The sequence below is a fragment of the Rhinopithecus bieti genome, unplaced genomic scaffold (genome assembly GCF_001698545.2).
Source record: "Rhinopithecus bieti isolate Rb0 unplaced genomic scaffold, ASM169854v2 scaffold_5260, whole genome shotgun sequence".
Classification (NCBI taxonomy): domain Eukaryota; kingdom Metazoa; phylum Chordata; class Mammalia; order Primates; family Cercopithecidae; genus Rhinopithecus; species Rhinopithecus bieti.
Window position 1 is genome coordinate 1,074,296 of NW_016805896.1, and position 27,074 is coordinate 1,101,369.

Genomic DNA, 27,074 nt, shown 5'->3' on the forward strand with positions numbered 1-27,074 from the left:
AAGGTATTCTGGATCTCCACCTGTGACATGAATTGGGCGTTCAGTGTTTTAGGTATATATTTATCTTTGTGTAAATTCTCCAGAATTGTCAGAAGCAGTTTTGCCTCCTTCTGTAAATTTTGCAATCACCATTTTTACCATATCCACTGTGTCAAAGACAATTGATTGCCCAGTGCTTTGTGCTCAATCAGTAATTCATTTCACATCATTCTAGTGAGAAATTGAAAATTGTGATGCTACTTTGTCACAGATTGCAGTGTTCTATTTCCCTCAACAATGGGGTTTTCCATCTGCTCACAGATAAGAGAGCAAATCCATCCCAGAATCTCACTCATGATACCAGTTATTGTATCATTTAGGTCTGTGGCGGAAAACAGATGGCATACTCAAAATGGTTTTACTAAAAATAATTTAAAGAAGGAAGAGTTAAGTGAACCAAAAAGGGATAGTGAGGCACTTCGTGAATAATTATAGTAGTGGAAATCCTGCAGGGAACAGCAAAGAAAATGCAGTGCACCTGGAGAGACCTAGCGCAATTGAAGACCCACTCAACAGGTGTTATAGGAAAGCAAGTACTGTTGGAAATGTAAGAAACAGAGAATTGGAAGACAAATACCCTAACCTCACTAACCTCTCACTCTTCATTCCTTTGCTGATGGCTCCCACTTACCAAACCCAACCAAAGGCAGCAGACCAAGATGTAGTCTATGGTGATCAGCCTCAGGATACAGAGTTGAGCAGAATAGAAGAGAGATCAGGAAATCATAAACACTTTCAGAAAATCACAGGCAATTTAAGAAAGGCCAATATAGTAACCTCTCTTGTGGATTATGGATATTGAAGGTAAAACTTAGAGGAACTAACTTAGTAGATGGTTATTGCAAAATAACTTAAGTGCCATCCAATAGCACTTTGTCCTTCGTATGAAAATTGTTGACTTGAAAATCACCATGTCACATTCTGTGATGAGTCCAGTGCATTATTATGATTAGCAAAAGTAGCAGTAAAGGGCAGAAATTTAATTTATTAGGAAGTTATATCAATTATACAATAGTATGTGAATATAATAAACACACGCATAATAAAACTTTTTAAAATATGTTTTAATAATGGGTTATTTAGTGGTATCTATGGTTTAATTTGCATTTCCCAGGTTATTTATTGTATTGGGCATTTTTGATAGGCTTGTTTATCAATTATATATCTTCTTTGATGAAACATTCATTAAAATAATTTGCCAATTTTATATTAGATTGTCTTCCTATTATTGAGTGATAACAGCTTTTTTCCATATTTGTAATATATAACTATGTCTAAATAGACAGATAGAGGTTAAGGTATAAATATATAGATATTTATAATCATATATATGTTGCCATATATGTTAAGTATGTCTTTCCATGTCATAACTTGCCTTTTCATTTCTTTAACAGTGTCTTTCAAAGACATGGTAGTTGTTATTTGAATAAAATTTATCAATTTTTATGTATGATCTGAATTTACTTTTAGTAAATAAAAAAGAAGAATGTTACTTAGCCAAAAAATTTATTCCTATGTTTCCTTTTAGAAGTGGGGTATAGTCTTGAATCTTGTACATTTTGATGCGTATTTCCTCTAATTTGAAGTGAAGAAGTTTGTAGGTAGTGGTTTGTGAAGCAAAGTTCAGATTTGTGTATTGTATTTGCCGAGACCTACGCGGTATGTACAGACAGATATTAGTGGATCAGTTTTGTTTAAAAAAGCTAATTTTTGTGTGATGAGATTATCCGTGTGGCACATTGTTTAGACAAATCAATTGACTGCAGTTACAGTGTGTGGGTTATACTGTCAGGAAACTTTCCATTTAACTTTCTCGTTGATCTCATTTGGTCCAGTCCAGTATGCCAGCACCACAAGTTTTAATTTCCGTGTGGCTTTTTATGTAAAAGCTTTTTTTTGGGGGGAAACCTGATAACGCATGTTCCTCAACTTTGAGTCTTTTCAACTTTTCTTGTTTGCTTAATTAGTTCTTTGCCAGTTTCCATATAAACTTTATAAGTTAGAATATAAAATTTTGATGACAAAGGTACTTAAGGCTTTGCTTGTTACTGCATTTGGAACTCGTATAATAAGGTAGTTTAGTGAAGAATTCACCCATGACATTATATTGATACTGAAATAAGACATACAATAAATATATTGCTATTTATTGTTATTTTATTTGAGCAATGTTTTGTAGTTTTCGAGGGACGCTAGGTCTTGACTGGATACTTTAACTCTCTATCTTTATAGTACTTGTTGGTTAGAGTGCTTGTAAATGTGGTGTTTGGAAGATATTATAGCTTATTGTTGCCGGTGTGGGTCCAGAACGTATGATAATACGCAATCTTGACATGCATAATTGGCTTTCGGAGATTGTGTAGTTTGTCTTAATTCAATTATTGGTTAATTGCTTTGCTGTGAGGATTTGTCATTAGGCTGTTTCTATAGAACGAGATGTTTTTAGAATAAGGTCAAATTTTGTTTTGCTGTTTCTTTAAGCAGTCAGCGGATAGCCTTTTAACTTCTTTCTTGCCCTGAGTTGGAAGTTGGGCGTAAGGAAGCGCCTCTAATTCAATATTAACTATAAATAATGTTGATTGCAAAATCCTGATGTTTTTTTTTTTTTGGCCCAGGGAAGCACTCGATTTATCATTAAGTGTTGACGTGTTAGGATGGTAATTTTGCATTAAATCGTCCTGTGTCAAGTTGAGAGAGTGGTCCCTATCTGTTAATCCTGTTTTTTGTAATGTCCTTGAGTATAAAGGAATAATTATGTTTTATTTTTTTTTTCTTTTTTTTTTTTTTTTGTTTTTTTTTTGAGGCAGAGTCTTCGCTCTGCCGCCGAGGCTGAGGTGCAGTGGCCGATCTCAGGCTCACTGTAACGCTTCCGCCCGACGTTTCACGTCCGAGTCTCCTGCCTCAGCCTCCCGAGTAGCTGGAGACTACAGGCGCCCGCTACGTCGTCCGGCTAGTTTTTTGTATTTTAGTAGAGACGAGGTTTCACCATGTTAACCACGATGGTCTCGATCTCCTGACCTCGTGATCCTCCCGTCTCGGCCTCCCAAAGTGCTGGGATTACAGGCTTGAGCCACTGGGCCCGACTATTTTTTTAATTGTTAAACCAACTTTGCTTATTTGGGATAAGCTCCATTTATCATGATGTATTATGATTTTCAAGTATTGTTAGATACATCTTATTAAAATTATTTGAAATATTTTGTACTTTAGGTTCATGGGCGGTTTTCTTCAATTTTTAATTTTTAATTATAACGGATACATAACTATTATACATATTTATAGGGTACATGTGATGTTTTGATACAAGCATACTATGTATAATGATCAAATCAGGGTAAATGGCATATCTATCACAATGATTTATCATTTCTTTGTGTTTGAAACATTCCAATTCCACTCTTTTAGTTATTTTGAAATGTGCAATAAATTATTGTTAGCTTTAGTTTCTGTATTGTGCTACTGAGCATTAGATCTTATTCATTCTATCTAACCGTATTTTTGTACCCATTAACCATCTCTTTTTATTCTCCTTTCCACAGCATTCTTCCCAGCCTCTACTTACCACCGTTGTACTCCTTATCTCCATGAGTTCTTTTTCTTTAGCTCCTACATATTAGTGAACACATGTGATATTTGTCTTTCTCTTCCTGGCTTATTTCGCTTAAAATGTCCTCCAGTTCCATCCATATTATTGCATTCTTTTTTATGGCTTAATAATGTTTCATTGTGTATATGTGATATGGTTAGGTTTTGTGTCCCCACCCAAATCTCATCTTGAATTGCAATCCCCATGTTTTGAGGGAGAGACCTAGTGTGAGATGATTGGATCGATCATGGGAGCAGTTTCCCCCATGCTGTTCTTGTGATAATGAGTTCTCAAGAGATCTGATGGCTTTATAAGGGTCTCTTCCCCCTTCGCTTCCTTGACACACTTCTCATGTGCTGCCATGTAAGATGTGCCTGCTTCCCTTTCTGCCATGATTGTAAGTTTCCTGAGGCCTCCCCAGCCATGTGGAACTGTGAGTCAATTAAATCTCTTTACTTTATACATTACCCAGTCTCAGGGAAGTTATTTATAGCAGTCTGAAAACAGATTAATACAATATATATAATATTTTCTTTGTCTCTTCATCCATTAATGGATACTGAAGTTGATTCCATATCTTAGCTGTTGTGGGTACTGCTGTAATACATGGGAGTGCAAGTATAGGTTTGATATATTGATTGCCTTTCTTACAGACATATACCCAGCAGTGGGATTGCTGGATCACATGGTAGTTCTGTTTTCAGTTTTTTTTGGGAGAAGCTTTATACTGTTTTCCATAGTTGCTGTATGTTGGTAACTTCTGTTCTTACCAACAGTGTGTAAAGGCTCCTCTTTCTCCACATTTGTTGCCTTTCAGATATAAGCCATTTTAACTGGAATGAAATAATATCTCATTGTAATGCATTTCTCTGATAATCCATGATGCTGAGCATTTTTTTTTTCATATACTATTGGTCATTTGTGTGTCTTCTTTGCAGAAATATGTTTTCAGATCTTTTGTCCATTTTTAAATAAGATTATTCGTTTTGTTTGTTTTGCCATTGAGTTGTTTGAGATCCTTATTTATTCTGGATGTTAATCCCTTGTTAGATTGGAAGTTTGCAAACACTTTCTCACATTCTGTAAGCTGTCTTCTCAGTTTGTGAAAAGTTGCTTTATTTGCTGTGCAGAAGCTTTTTTAGCTTGATGTGATTTCATGTGTCTATTTTTTATTTAGTTGGCTGTGTTTTTGAGGTCTTACTCAACAAATGTTTGCCCACGTCAATCTCCTGGAGTGTTACCCCAATGTTTTCTTCTGGTAGTTTTATAGTTACAATTTTTAGATGTAAGTCTTTAATCCATTTTACTTGATTTTATACATGGTGAGAGATAAGGGTCTAGTTTCATTTTCTGCATATGGATATCCAATTTTTCTAGCACTATTTATTGGAGATACTGTGCTTTACCCATTGTATGTCCTTGGCACCTTTGTCAAAAATGAGACAACCATAATGGGTAGATTTATAACTGTATTATCTATTCTGTTCCATTGTTTGAGGCATCTGTTTTTATGCTAGTGCCATATTGTTTTGTTTACTATAGCTTTGTAGTATACTTTGAAATCAGTTCATGTCTACTAGGTCCATTTGGTCTGTAGTAAATCTTAAGTCTGATGTCTCTTTGTTGATTTTCTGTCAAGATGATCTTTCCAATGCTGAAAATGGATGTTGAAGCCTCAATCTATTATGGTATGGGGATCTCTCTCTCTCTTTAGCTCTAATAATATTTGCTTTATATATCTGAGTGCTCCAGCATTGGATGCATGTATATTTATAACTGTTGTATTACCTTGCTGTATCAATCCTTTTATCATTACATAAAGACCATTTTCAGTTTTTTTCTTGAAATATATTTTATCTGATGTAATTATAGCTACTCCTGCTCTTTTTAGTTTACATTTCCATGGAATGTATATTTTTCCATTCTTTTAATTTCAATCTATATGTGTTTTTATAGGTGAAGTGAGTTTCTTATAAGCATCATATATTTGGGTCATGTTTTTTATTGATTCCACCTCTCTATGTCTTTTGAATAATTTAGTCCATTTATATTCATTGTTATTACTGATAGGTAAAGACTTACTACTGCCATTGTGTTATCTGTTTTGTGGCTGTTTGGGTGGTCCTCTCTTCCTTCCTGTTTTCTTTTTTGTAAAAGTGTTTTTCTCCTGTAGTATGTTATTTCTTGCTTTTTATTTTTATGTATCTGTTATAAGTTTTTGTTTTGTGGTTACCATAAGGCTTGCAAATAACATTTTATACAAATTAGTTTGAACCAATGACAGCTTAACTCTAGTTACAAAGAAAGGGAAAAAAGCAAACAAAAAAAGAGAAAATTAAAAACTTCTACACTTTTTTGTTCCACCCTGTCCTCATTTTTTGATTTTTTGACTTTTGTTTGCTCTCCTTTTTTTTTTTTTTTTTTTTAGATGGAGTCTCAACTCTGTCTTCGGCTGGAGTGCAGTGGTGCGATCTTGGCATCACTGCAACTCTGCCACCCAGGTTACAGCATTTCCTGCCTCAGCCTCCCGATAGCTGGAACTCAGAGGCAACCACCATGCCCAGACTAATTTTTTTTTTTTTTTTTTTTGTATTTTTAGTAGATACGGAGGTTTCACCATTTGGCCAAGATGGTTTGATCTCTTGACCTCGTGATCTACCTACCTCAGCCTCCCAAAGTGCTGAGGATTCACAGGTGTGAGCCCTATGCCTGGCCTCCTGTTGCTTTGTCTTTTAAGGGAAAGTCTAAGGGTGTTGACAAATTTCTCAGGTTTTAGTTTGTTAGGCAAGTCTTTATTTCTAGTTTGATGTATTGAAGGATAACTGTGATTAATTTAAATATTCTTGGTGAAAGACTTTTTTTTCATCAAGCACTTTGACGTATGTTCATCCACTTCCTACGTAGACCTGTCAGTTTCTGTTGCTAGACACATCACGACACTCATTTATATGTTTTCCTTTCTTTTTTCTTTTCTCCTTCTTCTTCTCTCTTCTTTCTTCTTCCTTCTTCTTTTCTTCTGCTTCTGCTTTGCTTCTGCTTCTGTTTGCTTCTTTTTTTTTTTTTTTTTCTTCTTTTTTTGGCTCTTTATCCTTTCTGTATCTTTGACCTTTGAGAGTTTATTACATGTCTTGAGGTAATCTTACTTGGGTTAAATTTATTGGATTTTAAAAAAATCTTCTTGTACTTGAATATTCACATCTCTCCCAAGTTTTAGAAGATTTTCTGTTATTATTTCTTTGAGTAAACTTTCTCTCCCTTTCCATTCTCCTTAAGGCCAATAACTCCTATATTTGTCCTTTTGAGGCTATTTTCTAGATTTTTTTAGGCATTCTTTATTCTCCTTTATCCTTTTTTCTTTTTTCTCCTCTAATTGTCTATATTGATATAACCTATCTTTGAGCTCAGTAATTCTTTCTTGCTTGATCAGTGCTGCAGTTGAGACTCTGATGCATTTTTATGCTTCTCAATTGTATTTCTAAACTCCAGAATGCATACTTGAATTTTTAAATTATTTCAATCCTTTGTTAAATTTTTGTGATAGAATTTTGAGTTCCTTCTCTGCGTTATCTTGACATTTATTGAACTTCCTTAATACAACAATTTTGAATCCCCTGTCTGAAAGGTCACATATCTCCATCACTTCAGTATCGGTTGCTAGTGCCTTATTTTGTGTGTTTGGTGAGATCATGTTTTCCTGGATGATCTTGGTGCTTGAGGGCATTCACTGATGTCTGGGCATGGAAGACTTATATATTTAAACTAATCTTCACAGTCTGGGCTTGTTTGTACCCTTGAGAGGGCTTTTTACAAATTCCAAGGGGAGTGAGTGTTGTGACCAAAGCCTGTGGTCACTGCAACGTTTCAGCACTAGGGGGCTCCATAAGCTCATAAATGGTGCAAATCCTTCAGCCTTCTATAGACACTGCCTTGGTGAACTTGGGTAAGATAAGGGAGAATTCCCTGTGTCACAAGGCAAAGTCTCTTTCTTTCTTTTACCCAATCAAAAGGAGTCTCTCTTGGCCCTGGGCTATCTGAAATTGGGAAAGGGGTGAAGTGGGCACTCTCGTGTCCACCATAACTGGCACTGTTCAGGGTCACATCCAGATTTTTACAGAGCAGCAAAATACTGGGACTCACTCAAAGCCTGTGGCCACAATTGCCTGGCTGCTGCTGCTGCTTCTATTTAGTCAAAGCCCAAGCTTCTATTTAGTCAAACACTTTAGTCAGCAGTTGGTTAATTCAGCTGAGTCCTTATTATCAAGGCAGTGGAATCCCTCCTGACCAAAGGTGGATCGATAAGCACCATCCAGGAGCAAAGACCTGGAATCTGGGGTTTCAAGAATCTTCCTGATGCTTCATTTTACTTTGGCTCAGGTGGCACCCAAGTTGCAAGATGCAGTCTTCTGTACTCTGCCCTCACCTTCTGTCAAGCAGAAGGAATCTTTACTGAGGCTACAGTGCCTGGAGTTGTGGGAGGGGTGACACAGGCATTCATTTGGACACCACCGTTGGTGTTGCACTGCAAGTCCCCTGCCTACAAAACCAGTGCAGCAACAGGACTTGCCTTAGGACTGTGGTCCTTGTGTCCTGACTGCCACTTACATTTATTCTGGGACCCAGGCCAATTTCATCAGCTAGTGGTGAAGCTAGCTAGGACTCAGGTTTTTCCTGCTGGGGTAAGAAATTTCCCTCTGGCCCAGGGCTGGTCTAGATGTGCTCCCCCCATGAGCGCTATCAGAATTCGGCCCTGTGCTGTGTTCTGCGTGACAAGGCAGCAGTGAGTTCCAATGCAGTGCTCCACACTCACTTTGCTCTCCCTCCCCTCAAAACACACATTTTCTCTCCATCTGTGCTGCCTGGAGTTAGGCTAGGTGTGGTGTAGGCATTGCAAGAGTGTCTTACCCACTCTCTTCAGTACCTCTCTCCTCGATATTGTGTTCAAACCAGGTACTGTGATACCTCACATGACTTTCTGGTTCCTATTGAAGGTACTATTTTTAGTTTTTTGGGGGAACCTTCATAGTGACTCTGTAATAACTGTACTAATTTACATTCTCACCAACAGTGTACAAGTGATTTCCATTCCTCACAACCTGCCAGCATCTGTTATTAACTGTCTCTTTGATGTAAGCCATTGTAACTGGGATGAGATGATATTTGTATCTCATTTTGATATATTGTATCTCATTTTCATTCTCACTTGTGTTTCTCTGATGGTTATTGACATTGAGCATTTTTAAAGATACCTATTGGCCATGTATATGTTTCTTTTGCAGAAATGTGTGTTCAGGTCTTTTGCCCAGTTTTTAATTGAGTTACTTTTTTTTCTATTGAGTTGTTTGAGCTTTTCATATATTCTGGTTATTAACAACTTGTCAGGTATATAGTTTGCAAACATTTTCTCACCATCTGTGAGTTGTGTCTTCAGTTTGTTGATTGTATCCTTTGCTGTGCAGAAGTTTTTTAGCTTGATATGATTTCATTTGTCAATTTTTGGTTTTATTGACTGTGCTTTTGAAGTCTTACACAAAAAATCTTTGCCCACACCAATGGCTAGGACTCTGTTCACAAAGATTTTTTTTTTTTTTTGTAGTAGCTTCATAGTTTCAGATTTTAGATTTAAATCTTCCATCCATTTTTATTTGAATTTGGGGCATGATTCGAGAATAGGGGTCTAGTTTTATTCTCCTGCGTGTCATTATCCAGGTTTTATTAGCATCATTTATTGAAAAGACTTTTCTTTCACCGTTGCGTATTTTGGCAACTTTGTTAAAATGAGTTGGCTGTAAATTTGTGGATTTATATCTGGGTTTTTCATTCTATTCCATTGGTCTATGTGTCTGTTTTTATGCCAATACCATGTTGTGGTTACTACAGCTTTGTAGTAAATTTTGAAGGCAGATAGTATGATGTTTCCAAGTTTGTTCTTTTTGCTCTGGATTGCTTTGGCTATTTGGTGTCTTTTGTGCTTCATATAAATTTTAGGATTATTTTTTCTATTTCTGTGAATGATAACATTGGTATTAGAATAGGGGTTGCATTGAATCTGTATATTGCTTTGGGTAGTATTATCATTTTAAAAATATTAATTCTTCTAAATCATGAACATGAAATATCTTTTCATATTTTTGTGTCTTAAGTTTCTTTCATTAATGTTTTATAGTTTTCCTTGTATAGGTCTTTCATTACTTTAAGTTTATTCCTAGGCATTTTATTTTTTCTGTAGGTAATATAAATGGGATATATATATCTTTTCCTGATTGATTGCTACTACAACGTAGAAATATTTCTAATTTTATTGTTTATTTTGTATCCTGCAACTTTACTGAATTCGTTTATCAGTTTTAAGAGTTTTTGGCTGGCCACAGAGTTTTGGCGTGAGTTTTAGCTCAGGCCTGTAATCTGGCACTTTGGGAGGCTGAGGCCAGTGGATCACGAAGTCAAGAGATTGAGACCATTCTGGCTAACATGGTGAAACCCCATCTCTACTAAAAATACAAGAAAAATTAGCTGGGTGTGGTGGTGAGCGCCTGTAGTCCCAGCTACTCGGGAGGCTGAGGCAGGAGAATCACTTGAACCCAGGAGGCAGAGGTTGCAGTGGGTCGAGATTGTGCCACTGCACTCCAGCCTGCATGACAGAGTGAGGCTCCATCTCAAAAGAAAAAAAAAGGGTTTTTTGATGGAGTCTTTAGGTTTTACTAAAGCTAAAATAGTATATTCAAGCAAGGATAATTTGACTTCTTTCAAATGCAGATGTTCATTATTTTTTTTCTCTTGCCTAATTGCTCTGTCCAGTACTTTCAGTATTTGTTGAACAGAAGTGGTAAAGGTAGGCATCCTCGTATTGTTCCAAACCTTAAAAGGAAGTCTTTCAGTTTTTCTCCATTCAGTATGATGGTAGCTGTTATATATGGACTTTCTTATTTTGGGTTATATTTCTTCTATACCCATTGTGATGACGGTTTTTTTCTTTTATCATTAAGGGATGTTGAATTTTGTCAAATGCTTTTCAGCATCTATTGCAATAATCACATGGTTTGATTTTTCTTGATTCTGTTAACGTGATATATCATGTTTATGGATTTGTGTAAGTTAAACCATCCTTGCATTCTGGATGAATCCCACTTGATCGTGATGAATGATTTTTTAACATGTTGATTTCAGTTTGGTAATATTTGGTTGAGAACTTTGCATCTATGTTAATCGGTGATATTGGCCCTTAGTTTTACTTCTTTATTGTATCTTTATGGTATCTGCTTTTGGTATCAGTGTAATGTTGGACTTGTGAGATGAGCTTAGAAATATTTCCTCCTCTTTAATTTTTGAAAAGAGTTTGAGTAGAATTTGCATTAATTTTTTAAATGCTTGGTAAAATTCAGCAGGGAAGTTATCAGGTCCTGGACTTTTATTTGATGAGAGACATGTTATTGTGGCTCAATTTTATTATTTCTTAATTGATTGAAGTTTTCTCTTTTTTCATGATTAAATCTTCATAGGTTGTAGTGTACAGGAATTTATTTATTTTAGGTTTTCTAAATTATTGGTGTGTAGTTGCTCATAATAGTATCTAATGATTTTTTGTATTGCTGAGGTCTCAGTTTTTACATATTCTTTTTTGTTTTTGATATTATTTATTTGGTTCTTCTCTCCTTTATTCTTAGTCTAGCTGAAGGCTCACCACTTTTTTAATTTTTTCCAAACACCATGTTTATGTTTCATTTGGCTTTTGTACTTTTTGGTCTCAATTTCATTTATTTCTTCTCTATAGAGTATGTATTACTTCTTTCCTTCTACTAATTTGCTTTTTTTCCTTGAGGTACATCATTAAGTAGTTTATTTGAAATCGTTCAACTTTTTTGATATAGGTGTTTCTTGCTATAATCTCTCTTCATACTGTTTTTGCCATATCCCATATATTTTGGTATGTTATATTCTTTTTCATTTGTTTCAAGAAATGTTTAAATATACTTCTTAACTTCTTAATTGACTCGTTGGTTCTTCAGAAGTATGTTGTTTAAATTTTGTGTGTTTGTCTATTTCCCGAGTTCCTCTTATTATTGATTTCTAGTTTTATTCCATTGTGGTCAGAAAAGATACTTGATACGATTTCTGCTTTTTTGTATTTGTTCAGACTTGTGTTTTTGCCTAAGATATGGTCTGTTCAGGAGGTTGATCCATGTAGTGATGAAAATAATTAATATTCTGCAGCAGTTGGGTGAAATGTTATGTAAATGCCAGTTAGGTCTATTTTATCTAGCATGTAGTTTTCTCCCATTGTTTCTCTCTTTATTTTCTGTCTAGATGACTTGTCCATTACTGAGAGTGTGGTGTTAAAGTTGCCTACTATTATTGTTTTGCGTTCTGTTTCTCCCTGTAGATCTGTTCCTGTTTACTTTACATACTTGTGACCTTTGGTGTTGAGTGCACACATATTTATGACTGTTATATTCTGTTGTTGAATTGACCCCTTTATGATTATGTAATGAACTTATTCTCCTCTTTTTATAAACTTAGATTTATAGTCTGTTTTATCTGCTATTAGTATAACTACTTCTGCTCTTTATTGGTTTCCAGTTGCATGGAATATCTTGTATTACTCCTTTACTTTCAGCCTATATAAGTCTTTATAGGTAAAGTGTGTTTCTTGAATGAAGCGTGTAGTTGGGTCCTGTTTTTTTAAATTCATTCAGCCACTCTGTGCCTTTCGATTGGAGAATCAAGACTATTTACACTCAGAATTATTATTGATAAGTGTTATTGATAGAGTCAGTACTTCTTCCGTTTTTAGCCTGTTTTCTGGCTGTTATGAGATTCTGTTTTTCCTCCTTCTTACTCTCTTCCTTTGTGGATAAGTGATTTTTTTCTTGTAGTATAATTTGTTGCTTTTTATTTTTAGTGAATCCATTATAAGCTTTTGTGCTGTGGTTACCATAAGGCTTACAAAAATAATTCTATAGATATAGCAAGTTATTTTAAAGAGACGACAACTTATCTTAGATCACAAATAGAAAAATAGAAAGAAAGCAGGGCAAAACATGCACACACACACACACACACACACACACACAAAGAAATTCTACATGTTAACTTTATCTCCTCCACGTTTTGACTTTTGCTTGTCTCAACTTACATATTTGTATATTATCTATCTCTTTACTTGTTGCTATAGGCATTATTGTTTTTGATAGATTTACATATGGGCTTCATCCTAGAATTATGAGTGGATTGCACACCACAATTACAGTACTAGGATATTCTGGGTTTGTCTGAGTGCTTAATTTTATTTGTGGGTTTTATAGATTATCCTTATTTTTGCTTTCTCCATCAATTCCAGAAAGTTAAGTTTTGAAATTGTGAACTGTAACTATAGATGTGTTCACTTCTTTCGTTCTCTGTGTGTGTGTGCGTATGTGTGTGTTTGCCCTGGTTTCTTTCTATTTTTCTATTTGTGATCTAAGATAAGTGTGTATATATACACACACATACATATATATACATGTATATGTATATATATATATGTAAATGTGTGTCATGGTGGTTTGCTAAACCTATGAACCCATCACTTAGGTTTTAAGCTTCACATGCATTAGCTATTTATCCTGATATTCTCTCCCCACAGTTCTCGACAGGCCCCAGTGTGTGTTGTTCCCCTTCCTGTGTCCATGTTTTCTCATTGTTCAGCTCCCAATTATGAGTGAACACATGCAGTGTTTGGTTTTCTGTTCCTGTGTTAGTTTGCTGAGAATAATGGCTTACACCTCCATCCATGTCCCTGCAAAGGACATGATCTCATTCCTTTTTATGACTGCGTAGTATTCCATGGTGTATATATACCACATTTTCTTTTTTTTTTAATATTATTATTATACTTTAAGTTCTAGGGTACATGTGCATAACGTGCAGGTTTGTTACATATGTATACTTGTGCCATGTTGGTGTGCTGCACCCATCAATTCGTCAGCACCCATCAATTCGTCATTTATATCAGGTATAACTCCCAATGCCATCCTACCCCCCTCCCACATAATAGGCCCTAGTGTGTGATGTTCCCCTTCCCGAGTCCAAGTGATCTCATTGTTCAGTTCCCACCTATGAGTGAGAACATGCGGTGTTTGGTTTTCTGTTCTTGTGATAGTTTGCTAAGAATGATGGTTTCCAGCTGCATCCATGTCCCTACAAAGGATGCAAACTCATCCTTTTTTATGGCTGCATAGTATTCCATGGTGTATAACCACATTTTCTTTATCCAGTTTATCATTGATGGGCATTTGGGTTGATTCCATGTCTTTGCTATTGTGAATAGTGCTGCGATAAACATACACATGCATGTATCTTCATAATAGAATGATTTATATTCCTTTCATTATATACCTAGTAATGGGATTGCTGGATCAAATGGTATCTGGTTCCAGATCCTTGGGGCATCACCACACTGTCTTCCACAATGATTGAACTAATTTACATTCCTACTAGCAGTGTAAAAGTGTTCCTATTTCTCCATAGTCTCACCAGCATTCATTGTTTCTTGACTTTTTAATAATTGTCATTCTGACTGGTGAGATGGTACCTCATTATTTTAACATAATGAAATGTGTTTCTTTGTTTCTAGTACTACTTGTTTTTCTGAATTCTGGTTTGTTTTGAATAGTGTTTACATGATATTTCTCTTTAAATAATTTTACATTTTACTTATGTGTGTACTTACATTCGAAGTACTTTTTTGTTGATTACATATAGTTTGCTTCTGCTTTATTTATACAATCTGACAATTTCTGCCTTGAATCGATGTGTTTATACTGTTTACATTTAACATAAATGTAAGACTTTTGATATGAAATCTGTTATCCTGCTGTACTTTTACTTGTTCTTTTGTTTTGTTTTCCACTTCTTTATGACTTGTTTTGGATTATATTTAGGATTTAGTTGTATTGCCATCTTTGGCTTATTAGCAATATCTATTTAATTTTTTATGGTGATTTCCATTATTTAATTATTAATATTTAACTGATTGCCCTCTGTCTTTATACCATATTGCACAGATAGTATACATCATGCTATTTTACATCTAAGACCCTTACATTGGGATTTTTCCTTATTCCTCCTCACATTCTTTCCTTCTGCCTGAATAATTTCCTTTAACATTTTTTGTAGTTCAGGAATGCTAACATAAATTTTGCATTATTACATGTGTTAATAGAGTTAATTTTGGTTTCATTTTTGAAGAATGTTTTCATTCGTGTTTAATTCATACCTGACAGGCTTTTTTCTTTCAGATGTACTAAAGATAAGTTGGTAGGATTCTTATTTTTCTTCTCTTCTATGAAACAGGTCTTTTTCTTGCCAGCATTATTTAAGATTTTCTTTTAGTTAAACATTTCCAGAAATTTGAACTTGGTATACCTGTATCTGATTTTCTTTATGTTTCTTAAGTTCGGGATTTAATGGGCTTCTTGGATCAGTGGATTTCATTATCATATATTTTAGAAAATTTTCAAACACTATTTTTTCAATGTATTTTCCTATTCCTTCCTCTCCTTTCTCTACTTCTTGTACTCCAGTTATATGTAAGTTTAACATCTTGATTTTCCCCACATGTTACTCATTCACTTTTTTTTTAAGGTTTTTTTTTTGTGCTATGGTTTGGACATTATCTATTGTTATATTTTCAAGTTCACTTATCTTTTTCTGTAACATCTAATTTGATTTTACATTTACTTAGTGAATTTTTATTTCAAATATGGTATTTTTTAATATCAAAAGTTCCATGTTCTTTTTTATATTTTCCATTTATTTTTTCCATAAATTGATTTTTAAGTTAATTTTTTAAATATAATAGCTGTTATAGCTGCTTGTCTGCTAATTTAATCATCTCTATTTTTGAACTCTATGACATCACTGACCTTAATCGTGATTAAGGTTAGAATTACATTTTCTTCTTCTTTATATATCTAGTCATGTTTTATTCAATGCCAGATATTGTGAATATTCTGTTGTTGAGAATCTGGATTTTGTTATCTTTCCTTATAAAGTGTAAGTTGTTTTGGTAAGCAGCCAGTTTACTTGAGGTTTAATGTCTTCCTTTAAAGACTTGCTTTAATTTTTATTTACGGAGGGTCTAGAAGATCATTTATTATAAGGCATGAGTGTTCTGGGGATCTCTGCTGAATATCTTATGAATCTATAAGTTATCTGCTTTCTCATTTGCTGAAACGTGAAGTCTGTGTAAACTCTGAGGTTTGTTTTGTCTGAAGCTCTCAAGTAGTTATTGTTTTCCTTCTTTATTTGTGGAATTTCCCGTCATAACCATGCAAATCAGCGTGCAGCCAAAGACTCAATGGGACAGTTATACGGATTTCAGGAGCTTTCTATCTATAGCTCCTTTTTCTCTGGTTCTTTGCTGTGTGAATTCCATCCATCTCTATTACTCTCCACCTTAATCTTTATCTCCTTAATGAAACAGACAGCCAGGCACTGCTTTTTGACTCATTCTCTGCAACAAGTCAAGTAATTGCCTCCAGGCAGAAAGCTGGAAAATTGTAGGAATTACCTTCTTGTTTCCCCCTTTCAGGAATCATGTGTCTGTGCTGCCTACTGTCCAACGCCTAAAAACATTTGTTTCATATAATTTGTCTAGTTTTATAGTACTTTATAACTACAGCTGCATACAGTGTGAAAAAGCCTGAAAACAAGAGAGGAACAAATCTTCCAACATTAATTTTTACCCTCCTACTGCTTCCTTTCCTGTGGTATTTATCTTGTCTCTTGTATTATTACCTGATTTTATGATTTCCATTCTGTTCCTAGGTGTTTGCAACCTAACGTTTTTGAGTGCCTAGTAGGAGTCATGATATATCTATGTGCTTTATACTTATCTAATCTAATCACATGCTTTTAAATTATTGATATATATGCCACAAGTGAAGTTACTAAGTATTTTCTAGTAATTTTCCCCTACAGACACTATCTAATGGCAAATGGTTTTCTTTATTTGGAATTAATTTAAAGGGTAAATTATATATTAACCTCTTTTAAAAAAGGAAAAGTAGACTATTGGATAATATCATTGTGGCTACATTAAATTATCTGTTCTGAAGTAGAAAGCTTTATATAATAATTTTAATATTGTCTAAATGTCCATCACTGTTTAAAATTTCTTATTCATTTGCTGATAGTAGCTACTTTTAGAAAATGATCCTTGGATAATTGCAGTCTTTCTTAATGACTAATTAAACATCACCGAATAATTAAAAATTCTAAACAGAGGTCTATGTTTTCATTGCTTTATTAGAAACAACAGTAATCATTGTTTCTATTCCATGTAATAGTAAACATTTTATTAGGTGGTTGTTTTCTGTGAAAGGAAAGCTATCAAATTTAAAATTATGTAAAATATTCACAATAGAGTCATAGTTCAGAATTTAGTCTATTTTCAAACCAAGTATAGATATTTTCCATTATGTGGATAAATAATCTTAGTACTTTGCTTAAGTGTTCCTTCTTCTTTAATGTAACCTCCACAGTGACTTAAAAAAAATTACATTCTATCTAACTCAGTAATTGTATCAGCAAATGTTCTAACCCAAATAATCCAGCTTATTCTTTTTAAGTATCTTAAAGTTTGCAGTTTCTCAGTCTCTCTCTTGTTCTTTCTCTTTCTCTAAATCTTTCCCTTTTCTCATATATTTGTATTTACTGAGTATTTTATTTAATTTTCCATCCAAAACCTACAAAGATTTGAAGGTAGTAAATTAATTTTGTTTTCTGGCATCCCTGGCAACTGCCATCTATGAAGACTTTCAAGAAATCATAATATGGCCTAAAATATTATGTAGCATATCTATATTTCATTTATTTTTTCAATTATTTTAAAGTTAGTGTTTTAGATTTTTGACCTGTTAGTACTATACTGACTACTTATTCTTGGGAAAATGGCCAAATAGTATAGAAACTTATGATGGGTGTACTCATTTTGCCCAATTCCATGAAAGCAAAAACATTACTACAGAGTGTCTTGATCTGGGTGTTACTGTTATCCAAACCAGAAGAACATTCTGATAATACCACATACATTGCCCGCTTGGCTTTGTGGCATGGATTTCAAGGGCAGTGTAATCAGGCATCCAGGATCAGTCTGATTATCACCTCACACAATTAATATCATATTTGATCTGCATTCTATACATCAGAACTCTTTATTAACACGTTGTTATGAAATTGTTTGGTATCAGACAGAGTTAAATGTAATGTTATATCAATCAGTCATTTACTATATGTGGGACCTTGGGCGAGTTATGTAACTCTCAGAGCTTCAGTTTCCTTCTCTGTTAAAGGGAGATAATAAACATGCCTAAGAAGATTGTGTTGGGGGACAAATTAAATTATATATATATAATATATAAATATATAATATATTTATATAATATATATTGTATAATATATAATTATAATTATATATGTGTGTATATATAATGCATAATGCATTATTTGGCAGATATGAGTTGGTTCAGATATGAGTTCGTTCAATAAGTAGCTTGGTTCAATAAGTTCCAGTTGAACCAAGTAGTTATTGAACCAAGTAGTTGGTTCAATAAGTAGTTGGTTCAATAAGTTCAATAAGTAGCAATTGCTGTTGCCATTATTATTTTCTTCAATACAATAATTCAAATTTATAATGATACCATAACACTCCAATTATGAAAAGTTGCATCTTTTAAACTGTAGTTTTGATGTGAAGTATATAGCTTTTTTATAACTCCTATTTTTTTGAAAACTGCTATTTGATGTGTGTCTCTATATTTAATCAACTAGTGGAAATAATTCTCTTTACATAAAAGATACTGAGTTTTACTGTGTGTTTGAATACTCTTAAGTAGAGTGTCAAGAAATATACTCAATTGTTATTTTAAAAATATTTAATATCCATCTTTTTTTGCAAGATAAGTACTTTTAAAATGATTAAAGCCTTTATTAGGTAATTTTAAGCTTCAGATATGAGTGATTAACTATTAGCACTTTTTCTTTGACAAGCCACGTACCAAGGAGTTTACATGCATTATTTTCATTTCTTGTGTGTGTGTGTGTGTTTTTTTTTACCAAAATAATATCTATTTATAAAGTACAAAGTGTTTTGAAATATATATACATTGGGTAATGGCGAATGGGAGATCACCTAACGTCTTTTAGAATGACAATTACCAAAAAGATGAAGGAATACACATGTTGGAGAAGATGTTCAGAAAAGGGAACCCTTGTATACTGTTGCTGGGAATGTAAATTAGTACAGTCCTAGGAAAAACAGGATGGATGGTCTTTAAAAATTTAAAAATGTAACTACCATATGATCTAGTAATCTATTTGTTTTATCTCCAAAGGAAATGAAATCACTATGTCTAAGAGATATCTGCACTCTCATGTTTATTACAGCACTATTCACAATAGTTAAGATATGGAATTAACCTAACTGTCCATCAGTGAATGAATAGATAAAGAAAATGTGGTAAATATAGACAACAGAATGATGATTCAGCCTTTGAAAAAAGAAAAAAAATCCTGTCATTTGCAATATCACAGATGAAGCTGGAGAACATTAAGATAAATGATGCATAATCTCACTTGTATGTGAAATCTAACAAAGTTAAACTCATAGAAGAAGAGAGTAGAGTGATGGTTACCGAGGGTAGGAGGATAAAGTTGTGGAGATGTTGGTCAAAGGCTATCAAATTTTAGTTAGATCGAAGAGATCTATTTTGTACACGATGGTGTCTATAGTTAATAACAATACGTTGTATTCTTGAAAATGGCTGAGAGTAGATTATAATTTTCCTTACAACAAATTAGTATGAGGTAATAAATATGCTAATTAGCTCAATAGCCATTATCTTATGTATTTAATCAAAATATTAACATAGTACTCCTGTGCTAATATTAATTAACATTAATTAACATGACTATTAATGCTGTTTATATAAAATAATATGAACACACCAGAACTTTACTGCTTTAGAGTATTGAAAGATCTACATGATTATTAATATTCAAAGTTTTTAAAAATCTGAATGACTGTTACAATGCTCTAATGTATGAGACTTTAGAGGCCTAGTATAGATAGAGAATAGTCTATAAAAATGAAATAATATCTGATAAATCTTCAGATTTTTTTCTTATAGAGTAGTTGTAATGGTACTTACTTTTAAATATTTAATAACTTATTTTCAAACATTTTATTATATTTTATAATTTATTTTATGCCCTCTCACCTTTTTATTCAATTTTTTTTCTCTGTGAAATTTTCTTAGGGTAATAAAACAATTTTTAGTACCTATTAGGAATCTCTTTTGTTACTTACATCTTTTTTTAGACATTTTGCATGTAGAATCTACGTGTGTGTGTGTGTGTGTGTGTGTATTTAAGGCAATCACTTTAAATTATAGATAACAAATGTGTAATGGAAAATCAAATAGTCGATAACTAAACCATTATATCTTACATTTTTTTTTTTGTCAGAAGCTGATTATTTAAGTCTTCTTCTTCGATAAGATTGGACACCTATTATCTCCTTTACCTTTTTCTTCAGTGTTTCTGCTTTTCTTTATGGTAAACCATCAACAACAGCATACTCCTTGTCTATTCATATAGAGTTCTCTTTAGTAAAATATATTACTGTACAAGGTTTCTCTATATAAGGAACCATTTCTTTACAAGAAACAACCTATGTACAAAGAGTAAGCACAGTATCTAATGTCACAGAAACTGCAAATTAAAGGGTACTTCAGGAATTATTGAACCTAGTCTTTAAAAAGATTTTTGAATTAATTTATTAATTGTCCCAATAAATGGTTGTATATCTCCTACTTGAACATTAAAGTTTGGTACTACAAGAGCAGCCCTTGTTTATTTTCACAGAGCTAAAATTGTCATAATTACCTTTCTTACACTGACTCAGATGGACCTCTAACTGTTGGACTATGTTCAACAGTTAGGGAATATATGTTCTAGTGTTTCAAAATACACCTGGATTACCATTTGCCTTTGATTATTTACCACCTGCTCCCATACTGTTTTTTAGCCTCAAATGGCTCCTTCAAGTCCCCTGTAACCAACATGCAGGGTAACACTTATAAATTGCAAACACTGGTACATATTCTTCATTCTCAGGCTACTTTGAGGCTTTAATTTTCTCTGCTCTTGGCCCTCACTGTGTCATCCTCTGTCTTTCCTTTCTATCTTGGCTGTTTCCCTTGGATTTGATGCCATTGGTATCATCTGAATGTTATGCAGAGGGTTAACAGTAACAGTGAATCCATGGACCTGTCTATGGAAGTGTTTTAGCTTCCTAAGACTGCTGTAACAAAGTACCAAAAACAATAGAAATATATCATGGTTCTGGAGGCTGGAAGTCCAGATCAAAGTGCTGATACAGCCATGCTCACTCTGAAAGCACTAGGGAAGCATCTTTTAGGACCTAGCTTCTGGTAGTTCCTTGGCTTGTGGGAGAGTAACTCCAGTCTTTACATCATGTTCTCCATGTGTGCATGTATGTTTGTTAAATTTCCCAATTTAACAAATACTCTAATAACTTTTACATTTGACTGAGAAGAGTTCTGGGTGAAATACCATAGACATACGTAGACCTAATAAGACCATTCTAAATTGAAGATAATATCTATAGGAGATTGTGTAGGAATTGGTGGGGAAGGTTGATGCCATTTTTAGGTTGAATCAGATTTGACTAAAAATACATGAATACATATCTATAAACAACAAATGAAAGTCAATATTTCTATAGTCAACTAATTACATCTTTATTCTTCCAAGAACACAAATAATGACATTTGGCTATGCCCATATATAGTTACCAGGACAATTATTTTAACCAAATTTCATAAGTCTGCTGGTTGTTCTGGAACTTTAGGAATATAGCATATTCAGCAGCAGAAAATACAAATTATAGTTTTATAGCAATAGTTCTTTCATTATTAAAATCCACGAGCTATAGAAAGAAGAATATATACATTGACTTTCTGAATTTTGACCCATTATTTCCTCTAGCACTTTCCAAGTTACTAATTATATTATAAAAATTATTCATCATAAGTATCACTTATTGCAAAAAATAATAACATTACTAATGTTAGGTTAATTGTACCTGCCATTTTTCATGGTCAGTGGACCATGAGAATAAAAATATGATGAAAAAAAGTCAGCCCTCAAACTTTATTATTCCTTGAATAATAAAAAATTGAATCAGATATAAAAAACTTAGTAAAATATAGTTTCCAAAGAGGCTATGCATGTAATTTAGAATTATATTATAAAATATATTCCTTTCAGAACTATTCCCATTAGTAAAAAGTAACTAAACAACATGTAAACAAATGTACTTGTTAGATTGTTGGTTTTTACTTAAAACATACCTATGCTTTATAGTCATCAAATTGGGTCAGAAATTGACAAAAGAGCAGGGGTCTCTGGATCAGGAAATTTTTCTACATTGTTTCTGCCATCTACTAGCCTTCAATGATATCAAAACATTCAGTCTCCCAGGACTTAAACTGGTCGTTAAATGGTAGGTGCTTTCTAATTTGCCTTTGAAATATAAAATTCCATGATGCCATTTTCCCCTTAAACTAAATGAAGACTTGCGATATTGTGAAATACGTATTTGGTCTTTGACCCCTTTCCTAGCATACAACTCCTAAAATTCTTAGAATTGCCAAAGTGATGTCTTTTTTGTATACTAATGAGTTGACTGATGACCGGCAGCCCCTGGATAGCTTCAGGATGAAGGATGGTCACTCAGAGAGACCAAGCAGGATTATAGAGGATTGAGACTTTTTAGCACAACCCCTCCTCTAAGGAGGAGGGAGAGGGCGAAAGTTAAAATGATGACATCAGCTAATGATTTAATCAATCATATCATAAAAACCCAGAAGGACTGGATACAGAGAACTTATGGATGGCTGAACATGTGGAGGTTCCTGGCTGGGGGTGACATGTCAGCTCAGCGCCCCTTCTCACATGCTTTCCCCTATGCACCTCTTCACCTGTATCCTCTGTAGTAAACTCATACACTTGAATATTTCCCTGAATTCTGTGAGCCACTCTAGCAAACTCATTGAACCTAAGGAAGAAGTTGCGGGAACCCCAATTTGAAGTCAGAAGTACCAGGAGTTCTGGACTTATGACTAGTGTCTGAAGGTTGGGGGACAGTCTGGTGAGACTGAGCCCTGAACCTGTGGGATCTGATACTATCTCCAGGTAGAACTGAATTTGGGTGATACCCAGCTGGTGTCTGCTGCAGAATTGCTTGTTTGTGGGGTAGGGGGGGGGCGGGGGGGAAGCCCTACACATTTGGACACAGAAGTCTTCTGTGTAAAATAGAAAATCACAGTTTGAGGGTGTTTTCCTTGAAAACTAGTAAGATATTTCATTATAAGGAATAAAAGTAATATTTGAGCAGATACATATATCTCTACATCTAGGCAAACTTCAGGAATCCAAAATAATGTCATTTGGTGTGTGTATGTGTGTGTGTGTGTGTGTGTGTGTGTGTATGTGTGCTAGATTAGGAATGTTAGGTCCAGGTCTCCTTTGCTCAAACCTTAATATCATACAGGAAGTACTTTGTTAAATTTAGTTTTTAATTGTCTGATGCATTAAGTTAGAATTTTGACACTTATAAGAGGAAACTACTACTTCCTTCTTTAAGTCATGAAATGGCTTAGAGAAACCGTGCCACTAGGCTTGAGAATACCAGGGTTTATGAGGACCCCAGAGATACTGACAGTGAAGTTCCAGAATATGGAAGGGGAAGGAGCCTTACAGCTATGTGTGAGAATGCTTCCTCCCCACCACACACAGACACACACACACACAGGCACACACATGCACACACACACACATTTTCTCTCTTATTCTTCAGCAATAGAGTGGACAGGTTCTGAGACAAGCAGTAATTAAAGACCTTCTGCCATGATTCCAGTTCCCCCTTTTGGGATGACTGCTTTACATTTTCTGAAGATAAGTGAAGAAATACATATTGGCCCTCCAAAACTGTTTTTTTCTATTTTTGCTCCTTGTTCAGCTAGATTTACTAATATTTTGAAAGCTACAGAGAACATTAACAAAGATTAGCTGGTACATTTACTTACTTGGAGAGTAAGGCTGAGTCTAACTTTATTTGCCAAAATAAATCTTGTTTTTAAACAAAATTTTAATTCCATATGTCTTTTCAAGTAAAACAGAATACAGAAATTTGATTTTAACCCTAAATTATTTTCACAAGCTAATTATTAATACCTGTGTACCTTCCTTAGGTATTTTGATTACTTCTAACATGTTACCTTTTTTTTTTTTTTTTTTTTTTTTTTTTAAGACGGAGTCTCGCTCTGTCGCCCGGGCTGGAGTGCAATGGCCGGATCTCAGCTCACTGCAAGCTCTGCCTCCTGGATTTACGCCATTCTCCTGCCTCAGCCTCCGGAGTAGCTGGGACTACAGGCGCCCGCCACCTCGCCCGGCTAGTTTTTTGTATTTTTTAGTAGAGACGGGGTTTCACGGTGTTAGCCAGGATGGTCTCGATCTCCTGACCCCGTGATCCGCCCGTCTCGGCCTCCCAAAGTGCTGGGATTACATACAGGCTTGAGCCACCGCGCCCGGCACATGTTACCTTTTTTTAAAAGAGGATTTAATAAAATGATTCTTTTAGTCTCTCAAAATTAGAAAGGAGCAAAATCAGTCCCATGGTGTTATCTGAGAGACTCAGTTTGTGATGATATTCTTTTGTCACGAGCATAAAATAAATCATATAAACTAGTATAACTGACTCTTCAGGGCATGCTGTAATTATCACACCTATTAAGTGATTGTGGTGATTGCTATTGATTCTCCAACAGACTGAAATGAATGTCTTGGCTATGTTGTAATCTGCATCAACTTCAGAAAATATATGTGGTCAAAATTAGGAAAAATAATTTCAAGAGAATAGAATCAAAGATCTCAAGAGTTCATCTGATCCATTATACTGTATTTGGTATTTAAAGCTGATCATCTGGTTGCTTCTGAAAGGTCTTCAGAGACAGAATACTTACATTAAAAAGATGTTGTAATTACAGAAGACACTTGCACATACTAAATGTAATCACAATTGGGTCCCAATAATCAGAAAAAACCCATGAAAAACATACAAGCATTTTAGAAATGCTTTATTACATTGTAGATTTTTTAATAAACACATAACCAGAAATTTTAATTATTTTTCTGTTTTATACTCCCTCTCATTATTTCCACTAAGCTTGTTTTGCTAGCTTGCGTTGCTCCCTAACTCTCCAATTAATATGTAACTATATACTTCAGAATTTCCCTAGTAACAATACCTTTAAATTCAAGTTCCTTCTCCCTCTCCTTTACAAGATAACGTAAATTCTTTGTGCCCTGATAGCTTATCCGTATGTTCTTCCCAGTAATCTTTGACAGTGGCCATTTGACACCCTTTGCAATGACGCTTTGAAAACCCACTCAAACCAGGTTTCCTCCCTTTCACCAGGGATTTGTAATGAAATATTCTTTTGCCAACTCAGTGTATCTTTTTTCTATTTTCAGAAATAACTTAAAGTTCTTATCTTTATTACTTCTCTGTCTTGTATCAATGCATTTATAATTTTGAAAATATAAATATAAAATATAATTTTTATATTTTATAATTAATATGATTTTATGTTTATAATTAATATAATTTTATATTGCTTGTAGGCTTTTTCTTTCTGCCAGGTCCGCAGTCTGGTTTCCTTCCTCTCTCCTTTCAAGTGGTGATCCTCATAACTATATATGGCTTAAACCAATTAATAATCTTAAACAAATTTTCCATGTTATTTAAAATAGCATCCTGAACTCTCAAATGCCAGTCTCACACCATCTCTATGCCTTGAAATGATTTAATCACTTTATGTCTACCAAGCCCAATAGAGACCTCCATTCCTCCTTAAGACTTTCTTTATGTATTTAGATCCAATATTATTTATTGTTGCTCAAACCTTCTTTGATATTTACTTTTGGTATTCTATATTATCTTTCAAATATTAATTGCCATATGCTGCATATTTTTTAAATTGACTTACCTCCTTAAATCTTATTTCCTTAATGACACAACAAACTCTTTGATTACAGATATTGTACCACATAATTTTATACATTACCTACTGCCCATTAATTCCTAGCATGGTTCAGATAACACAGAAGATGCTTAATAAATGTTTATCGAATTGAATTTTCAGTCTGTCCATTTAATGTGTTAGCAGATGTTTACTCGGTTCCTTGTCTTGGCCTAACACTGGGTTTCCTTTCTTGATTAATTGCAATCAAAATAAATGCTTTGGAGGCCTATTTTTTGTTGTTGTTGCAGCTGGCAAAGATCGAGCTGGTCTTATGCTACCAGAGTTGCATATTTTGCCTCGTTTACCTTTTAAACTAGAGAAAACATAGGCCACTGAGAATAAGGAACAGCACCAAATCAGAATCTCTCAGGGGAAAACTGAGGTCTGAGTATTAGAGTTAGTAAATAAGAATGCCAAATTTTGGAGCCAGAGGCAGGAATGAGGAACCTGTCCCCAGAGCTGAGGGCTGGAAGCCAGAATGTGGAAGCAAAACAAATACAATTTAGACATGTATATGGAAAAAGTATTCAGTGAAAAGCGAATATTCCAGGATGAGTTCAACATTAATTATAGTCCCTGGTTTCCACAAAAATCAAGTTTAAAAATCTGGATCACGTAATGTGATCACATATGTAGAAGCAGGTGAGCTGAATGATTCCTGAATCCACAATTATTCTGGCCAGTGTCTGTCTGTGCCCAGTTACTGGGACCATTGCTCCTTGTGACTCCACAGGGTTTAATTACTACACAAGATGGACTGTGCTCCCATAGGAGAAATGCATTCCATAACAGTTTTCTTAGTTTGGGTTTGTTACATAATGAGTCACCCCAGAGACTTCTGATTGTTTCTAGTTGGCAGAGCACTATGGAATCTGATTGAGGAAAGGTATTAGGTAAGTGCAAAACATTGACATTAGCTGATGTGTATTCAGTGTTCCAAGGCAGCAAAGTATTAGAATGTACAAAGTATTAGAAGCGTGTTTTTCCCCTGATACAGTTGGAAATTTTAGAAGTTCAATTTGTGGCAATACCTAATACAATGTTAGATAAATATTTATTAAACAGACTGACTATTAATTTTCTTAAGTTATTGCTAAAACATTTGCTTAAAACGATATAACAAACCTCTTCTTGTTTACTGTGTAAAATACTCTAAGAAATAAATACACTTTTCCAGAAATTTAATTTATATTTTAAATTTTAGAATAAAAGAAAGCTAACTGAAATAACTCAACCACATAAATCAAATTAACTCAAAATTAAAATCTGATTTCTGAAAATCTCATAGCAAACAAAGAATA